Source organism: Procambarus clarkii, chromosome 20 (assembly GCF_040958095.1).
Source record: "Procambarus clarkii isolate CNS0578487 chromosome 20, FALCON_Pclarkii_2.0, whole genome shotgun sequence".
NCBI lineage: Eukaryota > Metazoa > Arthropoda > Malacostraca > Decapoda > Cambaridae > Procambarus > Procambarus clarkii.
In genome coordinates this window covers 13,967,201-13,988,379 of record NC_091169.1, presented here as the reverse complement: position 1 = coordinate 13,988,379, position 21,179 = coordinate 13,967,201, and the positions used below count along the sequence as shown (strand labels likewise).

General features: G+C 46.8%; 1 protein-coding gene across 1 annotated transcript in view; it reads right to left on the bottom strand.

The window, feature by feature from the left end:
* Positions 1-21,179, bottom strand: part of LOC138366709 (neural cell adhesion molecule 1-like) — a 1,471,037-nt gene that overhangs the window by 719,367 nt on the left and 730,491 nt on the right. The gene's annotated exons all lie outside the window — the stretch shown is intronic.

The window sequence follows — 21,179 nt, the reverse complement described above, 5'->3', positions numbered from 1 at the left end:
CCACAGGGAGGTGGATGAGTCCAACCACGAACCGAAGAAGACGTCTGCAGGGAAGAGAATCTCATGGAGGAGTGAAGATGTTCGTCGGGAACGAAGGAGCGAGTGGTATAGGAAAGGCAATACAAAGAAAGCAGGGAATAGGTACACCCAGGGTAGGCGCCAGCCTAACCAGAGGGGCATTGGGCCATCGCAAAAGCCTAGTGTGGAAGAGAGGAAGCTGCTGGATGGAGTACAGGTTACAAGTGCCACTGTGAGGAGACAACGCACCTACGGGAGAAGAGGAACCGAGAAGAGAGAAGATTGGCGAAGAGGAGATCATGAGAGGAAACATGGAGTACCTGTAGGACGCAATGGAAATGCAAGACTATCTTGGAGTGCACGACGTGATGGAGGCGCTGCATGCACTGAATCTTACAGTGGTAACGAGCCGTGGGAGTACACTCGTAGCCACGGAGAGGGGATTTCTTGTAGGTGTTCAGGGAACGCCCATCACACCCGGTACTATGCGAGGTGGAGATACAATGAGGCAAGTGACTGGCAAGGTGGTACGAGCCACGTCACCAACTGGAGGAGTGACACTTCAGGAACGGAGGGAGCAAGAGTATACGTTGCCCCCTTGAGTGCTGCTCTTCCGATATGACTCTTATTTTAAGGGGAGGGGTATGTTACGGTGCCCTCTCCTATTTCTTTCGTTTGCCGGCTTAAAGAGTCATATCAGCTCTCCCTACTGATTCTCTGAGGTTCAGGGAGTCTAATGATATATGTGGCGACCAGACCGGCTGCCAGTTAAGGGAAGGAAGTTATATTATAAGTTGTAAATAAAGGAAAATTGGCGCCCTGTTATAAAATGAAACAGTATCCCCTACGGCAAATATGACCTTTTGGAAGGGACACAAGCCGATCGCGGATTGGCCGACGTAGGTCGCGGGCGACAAATCAGGGCCCGCCATGACGTCACCGAGTGCCCCGGGCGGCGCCAACGTGAGAGTGGCTCTGACCTTGGAAGGGACAGGACGCGCCTCGGTCTGCTCTCAAGGATTGGAGGCTCTGCAAGCCTTGTTCAGTGGATTGAGCTGGCTATCGCAGCCCATCATAGTTATTGGAGACCCTGCGCTTCTGGGAAGCAAAAGAGGAACCAAGTTCAGTGAGCAGAGAAGTGCCGAACTTGGAAAATAGTCGGCGACGACGCTGGGCGGCGCCGCTGGTTGGACGTTGAGGTCTGGAAGGTGGGCGGGCAGGCCTAGCTGTGACTGGGGTCACATCCACTGAGAATCTTGGAAGGACGACACCGTGCCTAGGACACGGAGCAACGCCCTGTGGGAGAGGCGAGTGTGGGGAAAAATAGTGATTAGCTCAGCGCCCATCGATGAACCAGGATTGGGGCAGCTGAATCTCAGGGATTGGAACGGCGACGACGCGAAGGCTTCACGACACCTGAGGACCTGTGGAACGTCCTGGATCGTCAAGGATCGACCCAAGGAAGCGTGGGAACCTCACACCATCGAGGGACAGGCGTCGTGAGCCAGGAGTGTAAGGTAGATCATTTTCCCTCCCATTACCCCTTGTATGAGTAGGCTAGTTAGGCCACAATATTTACTTGTGTATGTGGCAGCAAGACTTTATTACTTTAATAGTAGAATAGGCTGCAAAGCAGCTTGTGTCCAGGACTGTCAGAGAGGACAGTGTGTATGGATGGCAGGACAGTGAAGAAGAGGTGCCGACGTGGTGAAGAGGCCCTCCTGTGAGAGTGTGAGACTCCTGTCTTCCTGCCCAGTTGAAGGAGTGTTGGAGGTCGTGGAAGAAGAGGCTGACGATCTCCAGACTCATTATCCATGTTCCATATTCATGTATTACTTGTGATTGTGTGTGTGTGTTCATGTAATTTGCATCAGTAAATCCACACATTTTATTACTGTGTTTGAGTGTGCCTCCATTTACGATATTTCTCTATGAGCATACATTTCTGGCTACAAACAATATATAATACACCCACTGAACTGCATTGCTGGGGTGCAGATATAATAACCCAGCTGGCGACCTTGCTAAGAGGAAGATAGAGAAGACAGGCGGGAAAGGAGTTCCTGCAACCTTTTTTTTGTCTGGCAGGCAAGACTCAGGGAGGTTATGGTTATAGGTAAGCCTGAGTCTTCCTTCACTCCCCCACGGGTCTAGGCCGGAACTGTTAACAGCAGTTTCCCCGTGTTTGACTGAAGGGCTTCCAGGGTGAATCAGTGGCACCCCTTTGTGGTGGAAGCAAAGACCTGCGGAGGTGGGCGCATTGTTGGTCCTCTCTTGTGTGACCAAGGAGACTCCGGTGAATCCAGGGAGTCGGAGGGGCTGAGTATTTGGGCCTTTGAGCCCCTAGCAGCCGAGTGTTAGCAGAGCCCCGGACCGCCCACCCCCACGTGACAATATATATATTAAAATGCATACGTATATTTCTTCAGTCCTAAGGGAGATATACTTTTAATTCTGTGCCTGTTATCATTCATGGGGTTATACTGGTGACCCGCTTAAGAGAGCAGCAGTGGTATCCCTAGACGCAACTAAAGCTTGGCTGCTGTAGGGTCACGAGCCGTAACGAACGATAGGTAACACCCTCCACCACCCCACACTACCATTCACCACCCCACACTACCCTCCACCACCCCACACTACCCTCCACCACCCCACACTACCCTCCACCACCGCACACTACCCTCCACCACCCCACACTACCCTCCACCACCCCACACTACCCTCCACCACCGCACACTACCCTCCACCACCCCACACTACCCTCCACCAACCCACACTACCCTCCACCACTCCACACTACCCTCCACCACCCCACACTACCCTCCACCACCCCACACTACCCTCTAACACCCCACACTACCCTCCACCACCCCACACTACCCCAACCTCTCCACACAACCCTCCACCACTCCACACTACCCTCCACCACCCCACACTACCCTCTAACACCCCACACTACCCTCCACCACCCCACACTACCTTCCACCACCCCACACTACCCTCAACCTCCCCACACTACCCTCCACCACCCCACACTACCTTCCACCACCCCACACTACCCTCCACCACCGCACACTACCCTCCACCACCGCACACTACCCTTCACCACCCCACACATCCCTCCACCACCCCACACTACCCTCCACCACCCCACACTACCATTCACCACCCCACACATCCCTCCACCACCCCACACATCCCTCCACCACCCCACACTACCCTCCACCACCCCACACTACCCCAACCTCCCCACACAACCCTCCACCACTCCACACTACCCTCCACCACCCCACACATCCCTCCACCACCCCACACAACCCTCCACCACTCCACACTACCCTCCACCACCCCACACATCCCTCCACCACCCCACACTACCCTCCACCACCCCACACTACCCTCCACCACTCCACACTACCCTCTACCACCCCACACATCCCTCCACCACCCCACACTACCCTCCACCACCCCACACATCCCTCCACCACCCCACACATCCCTCCACCACTCCACACTACCCTCCACCACCCCACACATCCCTCCACCACCCCACACATCCCTCCACCACCCCACACATCCCTCCACCACCCCACACTACCCTCCACCACCCCACACTACCCTCCACCACCCCACACATCCCTCCACCACCCCACACATCCCTCCACCACCCCACACATCCCTCCACCACTCCACACTACCCTCCACCACCCCACACATCCCTCCACCACCCCACACATCCCTCCACCACTCCACACTACCCTCCACCACTCCACACTACCCTCCACCACCCCACACATCCGTCCACCACTCCACACTACCCTCCACCACCCCACACATCCCTCCACCACCCCACACTACCATTCACCACCCCACACATCCCTCCACCACCCCACACTACCCTCCACCACCCCACACTACCCTCCACCACCCCACACTACCATTCACCACCCCTCACTACCCTCAACCTCCCCACACTACCCTCCACCATCCCACACTACCCTTCACCACCCCACACTACCCTCCACCACCCCACACTACCCTCCACCACCCCACACATCCCTCCACCACCCCACACTACCATTCACCACCCCACACTACCCTCCACCACCCCACACTACCCTCCACCACCCCACACTACCCTCCACCACCCCACACTACCCTCAACCTCCCCACACTACCCTCTATCACCCCACACTACCCTCCACCACCTCACACTACCCTCCACCACCCCACACTACCCTCCACCACCTCCACACTACCCTCCACCACCCCACACTACCCTCCACCACCCCACACTACCCTCCACCACCCCACACTACCCTCCACCACCTCCACACTACCCTCCACCACCCCACACTACCCTCCACCACCCCACACTACCCTCCAACACCCTCCAACACCCTGCACTACCCTCCACCACCGCACACTTCCCTCCACCACCCCACACTACCCTCCACCACCTCCACACTACCCTCCACCACCCCACACTACCCTCCACCACCCCACACTACCCTCCAACACCCTACACTACCCTCCACCACCCCACACTACCCTCCACCACCCCACACTACCCTCCAACACCCTACACTACCCTCCACCACCCCACACTACCCTCCAACACCCCACACTACCCTCCAACACCCTACACTACCCTCCACTACCCCACACTACCCTCCACCTCCCCACACTACCCTCAACCTCCCAACACTACCCTCCACCACCCCACACTACCCTCCACCACCCGACACTACCCTCAACCTCCCCACACTACCCTCCACCACCCCACACTACCCTCCACCACCCCACACTACCCTCCACCACCCCACACTACCCTCCACCACCCCACACTACCCTCCACCACCCCACACTACCCTCCACCACCCCACACTACCTTCCACCACCCCACACTACCCTCCACCACCGCACACTACCCTCCACCACCGCACACTACCCTTCACCACCCCACACATCCCTCCACCACCCCACACTACCCTCCACCACCTCCACACTACCCTCCATCACCCCACACTACCTTCCACCACCCCACACTACCCTCCACCACCGCACACTACCCTCCACCACCGCACACTACCCTTCACTACCCCACACTACCCTCCACCACCCCACACTACCTTCCACCACCCCACACTTCCCTCCACCACCCCACACTACCCTCAACCGCCCCACACTACCCTCCACCACCCCACACTACCCTCCACCACCCCACACATCCCTCCACCACCCCACTACCCTCCACCACCCCACACTACCCTCCACCACCTCCACACTACCCTCCACTACCCCACACTACCCTCCACCACCCCACACTACCTTCCAACACCCTACAGTACCCTCCACCACCGCACACTACCCTCCACCACCCCACACTACCCTCCACCACCTCAACACTACCCTCCACCACCCCACACTACCCTCCACTACCCCACACTACCCTCCACCACCTCACACTACCCTCCACCACCCCACACTACCCTCCACCACCCCACACTACCCTCCACCACCTACACACTACCCTCCACTACCCCACACTACCCTCCACCACCCCACACTACCCTCCAACACCCTACACTACCCTCCACCACCTCAACACTACCCTCCACCACCCCACACTACCCTCCACCACCCCACACTACCCTCCACCACCCCACACTACCCTCCACCACCCCACACTAACCTCCACCACCTCAACACTACCCTCCACCACCCCACACTACCCTCCACCACCCCACACTACCCTCCACCACCCCACACTACACTTCACCACACCCACACTACCCTCCACCACCCCACACTACCCTCCACCACCCCACACTACACTTCACCACCCCCACACTACCCTCCACCACTCCACACTACCCTCCACCACCCCACACTACCCTCCACCACCTACACACTACCCTCCACTACCCCACACTACCCTCCACCACCCCACACTACCCTCCAACACCCTACACTACCCTCCACTACCGCACACTACACTCCACCACCGCACACAACCCTCCACCACCCCACACATCCCTCCACCACCCCACACTACCCTCCACCACCCCACACTACCCTCCACCACCCCACACTACCCTCCACCACCCCACACTGCCCTCCACCACCCCACACTACCCTCCACCACCGCACACAACCCTCCACCACCCCACACATCCCTCCACCACCCCACACTACCCTCCACTACCGCACACTACCCTCCACCACCGCACACAACCCTCCACCACCCCACACATCCCTCCACCACCCCACACATCCCTCCACCACCCCACACTACCCTCCACTACCGCACACTACCCTCCACCACCGCACACAACCCTCCACCACCCCACACATCCCTCCACCACCCCACACTACCCTCCACCACCCCACTATCTTCCCTCAACCACCCCACACTACCCTCCACAACCGCACACTACCCTCCACCACCCCACACTACCCTCCTCCACCCCACACTACCCTCCACCACCCCACACTACCCTCCAACAACCTGCACTTCCCTCCACCACCTCACACTTCCCTCCACCACCCCACACTACCCTCCACCACCTCCACACTACCCTCCACCACCCCACACTACCCTCCACCACCCCACACTACCCTCCAACACCCTACACTACCCTCCACCACCGCACACTACCCTCCACCACTGCACACTACCCTCCACCACCCCACACATCCCTCCACCACCCCACACTACCCTCCACCACCCCACACTACCCTCCAACACCCTACACTACCCTCCACCACCCCACACTACCCTTCACCACCCCCACACTACCCTCCACCACCCAACACTACCCTCCACCATCCTACACTACCCTCCACCACCCCACACTATCCTCCACCACCCCACACTACCCTCCACCAACCCACACAACCCTCCACCACCCCACACTTCCCTCCACCACCCCACACTACCCTCCACCACCCTACGCTACCCTCCACCACCGCACACTACCCTCCACCACCCCACACTACCCTCCTCCACCCCACACTACCCTCCTCCACCCCACACTACCCTCCTCCACCCCACACTACCCTCCACCACCGCACACTACCCTTCACCACCCCACACTACCCTCCACCTCCCCACACTACCCTCCACCACCCAATATATATACTCTATATATAAACAATATGTACTCTCGTGATTTAGTTCAGTGTGGGTTTTAAAGAAAAAACAGCATACCACTAACACACCAATGTTTTATCACAGAAAACGAATTTATCATAAACTCATGTATTTGTCTTATAATATGGAAAGGCATTCATATTATAGATAACAATATGAATAGCCAAATTTCTGTGAATCCCCTACCATGTTGGAATCTGTGGAAATGAATGAGCAAATGTGCTGGCTGCTGAAGGAAATCACATTGGTTTCATTTTCGATACAAAGGTCCACGGAGATTCAGAATGGAATCAATTATAGTTGAGCATGCAGAGGAGTTTAAGAATCTGTGGTGAGAGTAATGGACACAGCCTTGACAACTATACTTCAGAGAATGTAAACGTCTAAGAGACATTTGAAATATGTGTAGAATAATAAACCCTACATTGTTTGAGTTAGGGAAAACACCATATGTCATATAGATACTGTTCTTAAAGATTCTCCCATTTTGCACCCGCAAGATAACATATAAGATTTTAAGGGTTGACGAATGTTAATCTTCTTGTTTGATAAACTGTGCACTTGAGACATAGTTAATAAGAACACGCCAATATATAAAACAACAAAACGTTTTCAGATTCTTTCACACCACTTTCCAGCAACATTTACAATTTATATAAATTATTTTAGGGAATAATACATAAATTTTATATTTAAACATGATATTAGTGTTTAGTGGAATGCATAAGGAGTCAAATTGTGTTAAAAAGAGCGATTTTTTTTAAATTTGGAAAACTACTTTTTTTCTGATCATAGAGTAACTAAATGTATTTTGAAGGTTTCATTCAGCCATTAAATATCATTCACAATTTATTAATGAATTTTACAAAAAACACCATAAATTTTATATTTAAACATGTAAAAACTATTTGTAATACATTAGGAACAAAATAGTTGTAGAAAAACAATATATTATTAAACCTTTGTGTTTGGATTTTTGGATTAAAAGTTTCTCAAGGCTCTCCTGCACCATTCTCAATGCAAGTCATTCCTACACCTATGGGAAGAGATAGATGAACGTTTCTATACGATTTCTGTTTGCTGGGTGGTGACTGACAACCTGGTGACTGACGACCTGGTGACTGATGACCTGGTGATTAAGGACCTGGTGACTGACAATTTGTTGACTGACGACCTGGTGACTGACGACCTGGTGATTGAGGACCTGGTGACTGATGTCCTGGTGACTGACGACCTGATGACTGACGACCTGGTGACTGACGACCTGGTGACTGATGACCCAGTGACTGACGACTTGGTGACTGATGACCTGGTGACTGACGACCTGGTGACTGACGACCTGGTGACTGACGACCTGGTGACTGACGACCCGGTGACTGACAACCAATTAACCACTTAATTACCTCCTGATCCCACTAACCTCTTAACTACCTCCTTACCCCACTAATCACTTAACTCTACCACCCCACCACCTACTGACTACCCAGCTACCTCCTGATTCCACTAACCACTTAACTACCTCCTGACCCCACTAACCACTTAACTACCTCCTGACCTATACGTTGTAATCCTTTCAACATAAATAAGTAGCAGCACATTGCTGTTCGCGCCTAAACTCGTTAATATAAAAAAAATTGTCAGCATATTGAAAACATTGAATAATTAAGAATTCACAACATGGGTTTACTAAGAGCCTCTCCTCCATAACATATCTATGTGCATTCCTTTCATCTCAGACCACTTTCCAATGGTCCTCTCAGACCATCTTCCATTGGTCCTCTCAGACCACCTTCCAATGGTCCTCTCAGACCATCTTCCAATGGTCCTCTCAGACCGCCTTCCAATGGTCCTCTCAGACTTCCTTCAAATGGTCCTATCAGACCACCTTCCAATGGTCCTCTCAGACCACCTTCCAATGGTTCTCTCTGACCACCTTCCAATGGTCCTCTTAGGCCACCTTCCATTGGTCCTAAATCTCCACGGCCACGTTGCTGGGTCACGCGTTACTGTGGCTCAGCAACCTTTTCCCCCAGTCCCCCAGTCCTCCCCCAACATTCTGCCCTACACCATCCCCTAGTCCTCCCCACCATCCCCCACTCTACCGACCCCCTCGTCCTTCCTACCTTTTCCCATTCCACCACCTCCTCGTCCTCCCAACCATTCCCCATTCCTCTATCCCCTCATCCTCCCCACCATTCCCCCCTCCCCCGTCCCCTTGTCCTCCCCACCATCCCCTACCCCACCGTCCCCTTGTAATCCCCACTCCACTGTCCCCTCGTCCTCCCTACCATTCCCCCCTTCCCTGTCCCCTCTTCCTCCCCACAATGCCCCACTCCCCCTGATGTTCCCATCAGAAAATTGAGCACATCAAATGATCTGATGTTTCCATCACTGAACAATAAGAACAGTTAAAATAAGTGAAAAAAATACTAAAAATAAACTATACTCACAAAATGAACGGTACGTAAACAACACAGCTCAATTCCAACGCAATGTCACAGAAAATAGTTAAATCAAAATTAAAATAAATCAAAATCTATGAAAATTCAATTTATTAATGCAGTTGGAAACATTGAAATGGAATCGTAACATATTTAGTATAGCATGTGTTGCTCTTACCTGCAATGGATGGAGCCATTTTTTCTTAAAAAAGAACCATAGTTTTATTTGTCACAGGTGTGGCATCTATATTTATACTCACAAAATAAACGGTATGGTAAACAACTCAGCTCAATTCAAAAGCAATGTCACACAAAATAATTAAATCAAAATGAAAAGAAATCGAAATATATTAAAATTTAATTTATCAATGCAATTGGAAACATTGAAATGGAATCATAAATAATATAATATTGTGTGTGTTGCTCTTACGTGCAACAGATGGCGCTGATTTTTTAAAGCATGTTTTTACCTGTCACAAGTGTGTCATCTATATAGTAGGTACATAAAAACATGCTTGTGTATTCGAAAGGAACGTTATGTCAAAATTGCAAAGCAATTGGTGAAGAATTTTTGGAGATTACAGTGCGTGTTGCTCTTACGTCCAACAGATGGCACCGTTTAAAAAAAAAAACATGTTTTTTCCTGTCACAGGTGAGGCATGTATATAGCGGGTATATAAAAACATGCTCATATTCGGATGCAACGTTGTGTCAAAATTTCAAAGCAATCGGCAAAGAGGTTTCCAAGATTTCCCCTCACGTGAAAAACACAGTTTTTCAAAAAAGCATGTTATTTTCCTGTCAGAGACGTGGTAAAATTCTTCCAACATATAGTTTTCTAATCATAAGTTAAGTAAATAATTTGGATGAATATATTATTGAGTAGATTGTATCTAGTTTATATGTTAGTTGGATATTTACACTTCCACAAATTTTGGGGGGTAGATTTAATACTGCTAAACTTACCTAATGATTATAATATGTGGCATAATTTTAATAATAAAGGTTATGAATAATTTTTTTTTTTTTTTTTTTTTTTTGAGATATATACAAGAGTTGTTACATTCTTGTACAGCCACTAGTACGCATAGCGTTTCGGGCAGGTCCCTGGAATACTCTCCCCTGCCGCGAAGAATCGTTTTTTCATCCAAGTACACATTTTACTGTTGCGTTAAACAGAGGCTACAGTTAAGGATTTGCGCCCAGTAAATCCTCCCCGGCCAGGATACGAACCCATGACATAGCGCTCGCGGAACGCCAGGCGAGTGTCTTACCACTACACCACGGAGACTGTAATTACTAATAATTAATAATACTAATAATTATTAATACTAATATTAATAATACTAATAATATTAATAATTAATAATAATGTAATAATACTAATAATAATGAGACATTACTAATAATAGTAATGGTGTTAGTAAACTAAACTACAATATCATAACTAGATAACGGTCAGCTTAGCTGTCGAGTTGATAATGAGAAGTACGTCTGACAGCCTTACATAACCAATATTATTATAGACAGGTTATAATCCTGTCTCAACATGATAGCGTCGTGGACATATGCTTCCAGTCGAGATGACTCGCTCTCATAGATATAATACCACACTGTGAAAAACACACCATGTAATTTCTATTGAATTACAGCTATATACTAATTCCATTGAAAGAATCAATCGATTCAAGGAATTACACTTACTAGGTTTATTTAATAATCCTACATCCTAACGATTGGATAATCTACCACTATAATTATGGCCATAAAAAAAAACTAGATTATTCATCCGACCGGACGTAGTGTTCTAAATGTTGGGTGACGCAGTCAGCAATGCGTGGGACTTGTTAATGCACAGATGATCCTCAAATTTTGCGATGCTAAAGACGAACTTCCTGGGACACCAGTAAAGATGGCTAACAGAGCAGTCTCTCTCAGCAGAGTGATGTGCGTGCCCTCTAGCTTCCTATCAGTGCATGATCTTCTCATACAAGTCACGATATTTTACTCTGTCTTACTATTTAATAAAGCATTATCGACGTTATTTTTCGTTGTAAATAATGTACTTCAGGTATCAACTGATGGTTTTCCCCCTGTTTATATTATTGAACCAAAGTGTCATTAGATAAGAAACATATGCATAGATAATATTTGGTTCGTGACTTTTATTCAACCGGAATCAGTTGATCGCGGCTTTAGAAAATAATACCTAGAAACGGAAGTATATTTTGGTTAAATGAATTAAGTCTATTTCCAGTCTAAATTACCTAGTAAATTAAACAAAAGTTAGACTGGGTTTAATTCGAATTATATATATAGCTGTTCTCATAGGAACTGGGCGGCTGATGAAATCAGCGGCCGTGGATAGTAGGAAGAATTTGGTGACAGGACGCCACTTGTTAGTAAATTTAATTTCCTAGCACAATAAATTGTCTTATTATACTAGGGGTTAGTTTCTGGGGGTGTCGGAAATTTCGGACAGACGTGACATCTATGTAGTATAATAGCTGTACCCAGCCACGCATTGCTGGGGCTCAGCAATGCATGCGCATAACTGAGCCACAGCAACCCTCCCCCTGTCCTCTCTACAATTCCCCTCTCTCCCATCCCCACGCCGTCCCAACCATTCCTCATTCCCCCATCCCCTCATTCTTCCCACCATTCCCCCTCCCCCATCCCCCTCGTCCTCCCCACCATCCTTACTCCACTGTCCTCTTGTTATCCTCATCATTTTCCATACCCCTGTCCCCTCGTCCTCCTCACCATGCCACACTCCCCTATCCCATCGTCCTCTCCCCCATTACCCTCCTTTCCCATCCTCTCGTCCTCCCCACTTCCCTATTCCCTGGTCCTCTCCACCATTCTCCACCCCTCCATCCCCTCGTTCCCCAATATCCCCCACTCTCGTGTCCCCTCGTCCTCCCCACCATTCCCCACTCCCTCCTTCGATGCGTTCCCAAATGATCTGATGTTCCCATCACTGAAAAATAAGTAGAACAGCTAAAAATACGAAATGAAAAACAAAGAAAAAATTAACAAATAAACTATCCTCACAAAACGAACAGTATGGTAAACCACTCAACTCAATTCCAATGCAACGTCACACAAAATAATTAAATCAAAATGAAAATAATCGGAATCTATGAAAATTCAATTTATCAATGCAATCGGAAACATTGAAATGGAATCCTAACATATTTAGTGCCGTGTGTGTTGCTATTACATGCAACAGATGGGGCTGTTTAAAAAAAAATGTTTTTACCTGTCACTGGGGTGGTATCTATATAGTAGGTATATGAAAACACATGCATATTCGAAGAACCTTGTGTCAAAATTTCAAAGCAATCGGTGAAGAACTCTTGGAGATTACAGCATGTGGTGATATTACGTGCAACAGAGGGCGCTTTTTAAAAAAAACAACAAAAAAAAAACATGTTTTTTCTTGTCACAGGTTAGGCATATATATGGTAGGTATATAAAAACAAGCGCCTATTCGAATGAAATGTTGTGTCAAAATTTCAAAGCAATCGGTAAAGAGGTTTCGAAGATTTGCCTCACATGAAAACACATGATAAACACAGTTTTTTTTCTTTTAATTTGTTTTGTTTTGTATTATTCTCATCACAGACTTCCAACCACTTTGGGGGTAGACGGTAGAGCAACGGTCTCGCTTCATGCAAGTCGGCGTTCAATCCCCAGCCGTCCACACAAGTGGTTGGGCACCATTCCTTCCCCCCAATCTCATCCCAAATCCTTATCTTGACCCCCCTTCCCAGTGCTAGATAGTCGTAATGGCTTGGCGCTTTCTCTTGATAATTCCCTCCCTCCCATCACAGACGTGACCTCTATATAGTATGTATATAAAAACCCGCTCGGATGCAAAAGGAACGTTGTGTGAAAATTTCAAAGCAATCGGTGAAGAATTATCGGAGATTAGCGATTTTGAACAAACGAATGTTTACATTTTTATTTATATAGATTCAAGAGTTCTTACATTGTAGGAAAGCCACTAACACGCTTAGAGTTTTTGGCAGGTCTTTAATCCTACGTTTTCCTCGAATACGATCTGCCCGCTCGTTTAACAATCAGGTTCACTGCTGGGTGAACAGAGGCGTACATTTAAGGATTAGCGCCTAGTCAATCCTCCCCGACGTGGATACGAACCCAGACCAAATCGCTCACGAAGCGCAGGGCGACCACTACGCCACAGGGACTGTCAATCTATTACATTCTCCAATTCTACTACAACATTCTGCAGACTTACAAGAATAACTCCTTTTGTAAATTGTACAAACAGACTGAAATGAAAGGTTGTGCTCAGCCCTACATGATGGTTAAGAAAGAATATGACACTTGAAGAAGGCAGAGTGATGTTACAGTGGACTCCGGATACCATAACATTAAAAAACAAATACCAAAGGCATTATGGGCTGTAACTGAGTGCCATATAGAACACCCCTTAAGTTATCCATTATGTTTACCTATATAAATGCTAATCCAATTGAACCATTGTCAAGACTTCAGAATGAAAAGCGGGGGATAACTTAAGTAAGTCGTATGAGTTCATCACTGAAAACACAGGTTTGTTGGACGCATCTGATCCCTCGACCGTCGTCATCCCTCAAACAACAAGGACACTTTTGGTGCTGATGACCAATATTATTGAGAGGCCAGCACACAAGATGGCAGAGGGGAGGAGGAGAGACTTACCTGCGGGTACAGTGTGGAACACAAGAGGGAGGGGAGACTTACCTGCGGGTACAGTGTGGAATACAAGAGGGAGGAGAGACTTACCTGCGGGTACAGTGTGGAACACAAGAGGGAGGGGAGACTTACCTGCGGGTACAATATGGAACACAAGAGGGAGGGGAGACTTACCTGCAGGTACAATATGGAACACACAGGGTTGGTGTTGCTGACCAATATCATTGACCGCCCAGCACAGCAGGTCGCCGAAGTCATGACTGGTGAGCGGGGTGTAGCTCACTACTGACCGGCTCCCACTGTTCCTTGACAAGTTAACGGGCACATCCACCAGTCCGCTTGACGTGTTCACTGCCCACCTGTCAAGACAGATGTTAGTAGCACATATCAGTGGTGGGGGGGGCTCTAATTTTTGTATTATCAGCAGCGACCCCCAGATAAAATAATATATAATTCATATTTACTCCTACTGGAATCAATCAATAATGGAGTGCACACTGGAGAGTCACCCTGTTATGATTTTACCTATGGAAAAGGGGCACGATGTCACCTTATTTGGGGAATCGTCTCAAACCTGGGCCATTGTTATGACTACACACCCCCGCTGAGCCACCGTGACTTACCCTCTCTCTCCTTACTCTGGGATGACCTCCTTCCAGTTCCCATTTATGTCTGCTGTCGACCGACCTGCAACTGCTTCTCTCTCCTTTTCTAGAAATTCCTCACCAGGACAATTGCAAAGACAAGTTCTCAACAGACAAACATTTATTACAAAAACACAAAGATGAAGAAATAACAGCATACTATCATCAGGTCTAACAAACTAGCATCATGCTTATTTAATACCAGTGCTCCATACACTAGGCTGCTGCTTAGTCTTCGCCAGCAACCTCCTGCCCTCTCTCACCATCAGGGTTAGGCAACTTGCAAATAATTTAAGTCAGACAAGAAAATATTAATGCTCTCACCTCGTACTGTGTCATTCATAACATACACATTCATGCATTCCCTCAAACAACAGTGATGTCCATATTACTCTCTGTCTTACGTCCTGAAAATCATTATCAGGTCCATCTATCCTTGGGCCTCGAATTAAGTAGATACTGTTGAAGCTCCTATGTCACTGCTGCAGGGAAGATCTCCCAACAGGAATATAGTTATTTATTTATTTGATTTATTTTACTAATTTATTAATGTACTAGCTGTATCCGGCCACGCGTTGCTGTGGCTCAGGGGCAACCCTTCCCTGTCCCACTGTCCTCCCCACCATTCCCCTCTCTCCCGTCCACTCGTCCACCCAACCATTTTCCATTACCCCATCTTCTCATTCTAACCACCATTCCCCCTCTCCCCATCCCCTAGTCCTTTCCACCAACCCCCAACCCCCCTTCCCCTCGTCCTCCCCACCATCTCCCACTCCACTGTCCCCTCGTCCTCCTCACCATGCCACACTCCCCTGTTCCCTTGTCCCCAACATCCTCCACTCTCCGTCCACTCGTCCTCCCCACCATCCCCACTCTCATCCCCTCGTCCTCCCCACCATCCCCCACTCAACTGTCCTCTTGTCCTCCTCACCAATCTCCATTCCCCCATCCCCTCGTCTTCCTCACCATTCCACACTCCCCCGTTCCCCTGTCCCCGACATCCCCTACTCTCCTGTTCCCTCGTCTTCCCCATCATTCCCCACTCCCTCATATGATGCGCTCCCAAATTATCTAATATTCCCATAAAAAGATCATCAGATCTTTTGATGAGAACCATCAGATCATTTGATGTTCTCATCACTGAAAAATAAATAGAACAGTTAAAAAAACGAAATGAAAAACTGAAAAATTAAAAAAATAAACTATACACATGAAATGGACAGTATGGTAAATAACACAGCTCAATTCCAACGCAATGCCACACAAAACAATTAAATCAAAATGAAAATAAATTGAAATCTATGACAATTAAATTTATCAGTGCATTTGGAAACATTGAAATGGAATCATATAATATTATGTATAGCGTGAGTTGCTATTCCATGCAACAGATGGCACTGTTTAAAAAAACATGTTTTTACCTATCACAGGGGTGGCATCTATATAGTAGGCACACTAAAAGCACACGTGTCTTCGAATGGAATGTTGTATCAAAATTTCAAAACAATTGGTGAAGAACTTTCGGACATTACAGCATGTGTTGCTTTTACGTTCAACAGATGGTGCTGTTTTTCGAAAAACGCATGTCTTTTTCCTGTCACAGGTGAGACGTGTATATAGTAGGTATATAAAATCACGCGCCTATTCGAATGCAACGTTGTGTCAAAATTTCAAAACAATCGGTAAAACGTTTCGAAAATTTGCCACACATGAAAAACACGGTTTTCAAAAAAGCTTGTTTATTTTCCTCGTCACAGACGTGACATCAATATAGTATGTATATAAAAACCCATTCGGATACGAATGGAACGTTGTGTCAAAGTTTCAAAGCAATCAGTGAAGAACTTTCGGAGATTACCGATTTTGTACAAATGAACATTTACATTTTTATTTATATAGATTGAAGTGGACTGCATTTCCTGAGTGGACTGTGATTCTTTTTTAACCTGCTAGGAGGGGCCCCCCCTTCAAGGAATTGGGGGGATTTAATACACATAGCCTATCAATCAAAATTATTCGACTAAAATAAATATGCTGCTAATTGTTAGTAATGATTAAGTACAATAATTAAGTAAAATGTAAAACAGCTTAGTTCTTATGTTGAATGAAGTTTGGTTATTCAGCCATGCACAGCTCCTGATCACATGAGCCGAGATGCCTCGTGGTCAAACAATACTGGCATGAGGACATGTGTCTTGCAGAACCAAATAATTTATTACTGTTATCTCCTTCCCCTCAATTGCATCTGTGAATTTAGTGCATAGTAATAAATGCAACAACTATATGATGCATGTCTAGAGAAAGGAGGTTATATTTTAATGACACAAGCTTACCCATTTTGGGTGATTACCCCTCCGTCCTAACTAATAATTATGGCCACAATTATTAATCTGTCATCCGGGTATAGAATACTTCCTTATTACTAGCGAAGTTCGTGTCGATGACTCTGGCATCCCGAAGTTCGTGTCGGTGACTCTGGCATCCCACAACACTATGATTTGCAAGACGTTTTTGTGAGAACTCACAAAGTGAGTTCACAAGTGTGTTCACTGGGCTTAGCTTGTTGTTAATAATGGCGTCTCCTCTTCCTCCCGCTCTAGGGACGCGTCCACTTGCACGGTTCAAAATCTATCTCTATCGACTTCGGGAAGGAGACTTTGTGTTTATTTAAATTTTGATTATATCCAATCATGGGAAATACTTTTTTATTATTTCTAGTGCCCAGACTATTCTGGTGTTTTAAAGATTATATAAAAGATTATACATACGTATTGTAAATAAACAGAGCTTCAGGTGATGTGGCAAATATCCCATTCTCTAAGTGAAGCCACAAAATTTGAATTTCTTTGATTGATTCACTTAGGTAAATTAGGGGTTAGTTAGTGCTAGTGCCTAACATGACAGCATTTGCTTGGTATACTAGGTATTAGTATATAGTGTCGGAATTCTCAGACATAATTCCGGAGGGGGGGGGGGAACAGGTCAGAGTCCTCTGTTTAGGACTGGTGAACACTTCAATGCTCTCCTTCAGAATTATAATAGTACTTATTAAGTTTTAATTTGCACTGTTGTGCGGCAGTCCTCACAGGACGGATGTCCCATACTAGAGCTGTAGGGGTGGGGAGTCTTTGGGCGACTTCATTTCCTGCTAGTTCCAAAGGAACTAATTTCTCTAGTGTCTTGAGACTAGTGGTGCCTCTGCAATTCACTCTCTCTATTCTCAAGATACCTTAGGTGTTTGGATAGACAGAGACTATAAAGCCCGGAGGCCACTCTGAATGTGGACTGTCACTGTTCACCAGAACAACACCACCAGGTTTTAAGTGCATTTTATTGTAGGGGTTGTTTGCCCCATAACCATACTCAATCAGAGCCGTTAGGTATTCTCATGTCCAAACGTTATTCCACCAACTTATTAATCTTGACAAATGTTTATAGCTCTGAACCAAGTCACTCTCTAAGACATACAAAGAATCTGATCTCTCGTCCGCGAGAGATGCTATAGGGTTAAGAAGTCATCCATACATCAGATGAGATGGACTTAATGGCTCATGTTGTGAGTGATCGCCGGAGAAGTAGGTCAGTGGTCGGTTATTGACTAGATTCAATTTCTGTGACAACGATGTGAAGCTCCTGTAGATCAATCGTTTAGCGGTAGAGTTTTTTTTTACAGCATTTCACTGTTACCACCCTCCACTCGTAGAAGCCTCAGTGCAACTGCTCTCTGGGGGGGGGGGGGTGTAAACTTTCAGTGGCACTGCCGTTCACTTAGTACGGTGCATACCACTTGGTGGTTCCAAACCTCCCTCAGGCATGCATCCCCTGCCACAAGTTGGACCCATTGTCTGAGATCATTACCTTAGGGCAGGATCGATGGGCAGCAAACCTGTGAAAGATCTGGATGAATGCATCTGCACTCATGGTTGGGGTTACTTCTAGGTGTACTTCCCTTATTGTGGCACAGGTGAATAGGCAGATGTATTCCTTCATCGGAATTTTATCTGTAGTGCAATTTAAGATTAGGGCTTCTGAGTAGTCTACACCAGTGGTCTCAAAAGGAAGAAGGTGGACAACTCGTTCCCTAGGGAGTGGTGGAGGTCCTGGATAAGGACACACCCGAGCCTCGTACCTCCGGCAGACTACGCAGGATTTCAATATGTACTTTACAGTCTGGCGACCTTGAAGAAGCCAGAACTGTTGTTAAAGGAGGTGAGGGTATCTAGTACCCCACCATGGAGAGTGCAGTGTTTGTGTATATGTAACACAATTAGACTGCCTACTCAGTGGTTACCATGGGGAGAAACATTGGATGTTTCCATTTCTATGTCTATTTGAGCCTGGTGTAAGCACCTTAAAATAAAAGAGTTGTCTGGGTCTAGCCAGTGACCCAGATCTTTAGCAGGGTTTTTAGGAAGATTTTCAAAATCCTTCCCCGTAAGTTTCGGTTTGGGCTCTTTTTAACCTAGTATTTTAGGACACCAGGGAATTGATATTTGATTCCTATTTTATTTAGGAAATCCTATACCCTTTGTGTGACACCTAACAGTTTGTTGAAATCAGTGTACTGATTAAGATCAATTATCAAAGTCTGGGGTGGTTCTGGTTTCTCAGTAGTAGCAGTAACATTGGACACAATGACTTGTGGCTTTTGTTTAGGTCACTGGTTACTGACTAGCAACTGAGGTCCCTTAAACCACATCTCGGTTTTGGACAATTGCCTTACAGTCAGGCCTCTGGAGAGGTAGTCAGTTGGATTGTCTTTGGTGGGTACATATCTTAGTTTGTACCTTGCTGACAACTCTCGATTTCCTTGACTCTTGTCTTAATAAGAAGTTTTACTATTATTATTTCTTTACACCTTTGTGTGTCAGTTTGTACAGGATGGATGTCCCCTACTGGAGTTGCAGGTGTTGGACGTCTCTAGGCGTTGTCATTTTCCTGCTAACTCTTGTGATGCTAGGTTTCTAGCATTATTCAATTTTGATTTTGCACAAAGATCTGAATGTGATCACTTACTGGAATCAAGTATGGTTCTGGAACTAATGGGACCAGTGGCATTGTTCACAGTGACTTATGACTGTTTAGGCTGCTGGTCACTGACTATCCACTGAAACCCATGGAAACTATCTCGGCTATTAATAATTTCCTACTTCTCGTTGAGGCTGGCACATAAATAATAAATAGTATATATAAAAACACAAAGATGATTTGAGTGGTAATCAGTGTCCCTATGAGAATTTCCTAATGTTAGCTCATCATAATCACTGTCGAATGGATTAGAGACACTTCTTAACACTCAATGGGGAAATGGTTAAATTAAAATATAAGTGGATATAATATATGGTAATATAATACAAGTAAATTAAGTGTATATGAACAACACATATGATCTGGTTGTGTGTGGAGATTATAAGCTCCTTGTTGGAGCCCTGTTGTTTGTGCAGTGTTAATTGCCTAGAGAGATGTTGTCTTACCTATATATTGATACCTTTGGAGCTTACAGTTCTCAAGCGGGCATGTGAAGGTATAGACAACGTTAGTCTGTCTTAAGGCGTTTTGCTTGGTGTCTGGAGAGTTCTTCATAGGCAAGTTAGTGGACTTCTTGTTTTTGAAGTAAATTGTTAATTGTATCTTCCCTTTGGTGTCTGTGGGGATAATGTTCTTATCAATAATATATTTCAAGACTCTATCCTCCTTTTTATAGGCCGTCGAAAAGAAGTTCCTGTAAAACAATCAAATAGGATGTACAGGTGTTGTGTTGGTTGCTTCTTCATAGGTCGCATGGTGTGCCATCTTTCTTTTAATGACATCTTCAACATAACTGTAAGAAAAGCCATTATTGACTAGTATCTGTCTTATTCTACAGAGTTCCTCGTTGACCTGCTTCCAACCAGAGCTGTGAGAGAGAGATCGGTCGACGTAGGCTGTTTTGTTGTTTAAGATTCGCTACCTGGAACAAAAAGTTCCATGTAGCACAGGCTATGGTGAGCCCGACGTAGGCTGTTGTTAAAGATTCGCTACCTGGAACAAAGTTCCATGTAGCACGGGCTATGGTGAGCCCGTAACTTGTAGGCGTTGACAGCACTGCTTGAACCGGTCCGGGGGGTCACTATTATCATTAAGGCCGAGTCTTATGTTAACATTGGAATATGCCCTAATACTAATAGTGCCTCCTCGTTTTAGGGTTTCCAGTCCTATATTTCCTCTATTCCGGCA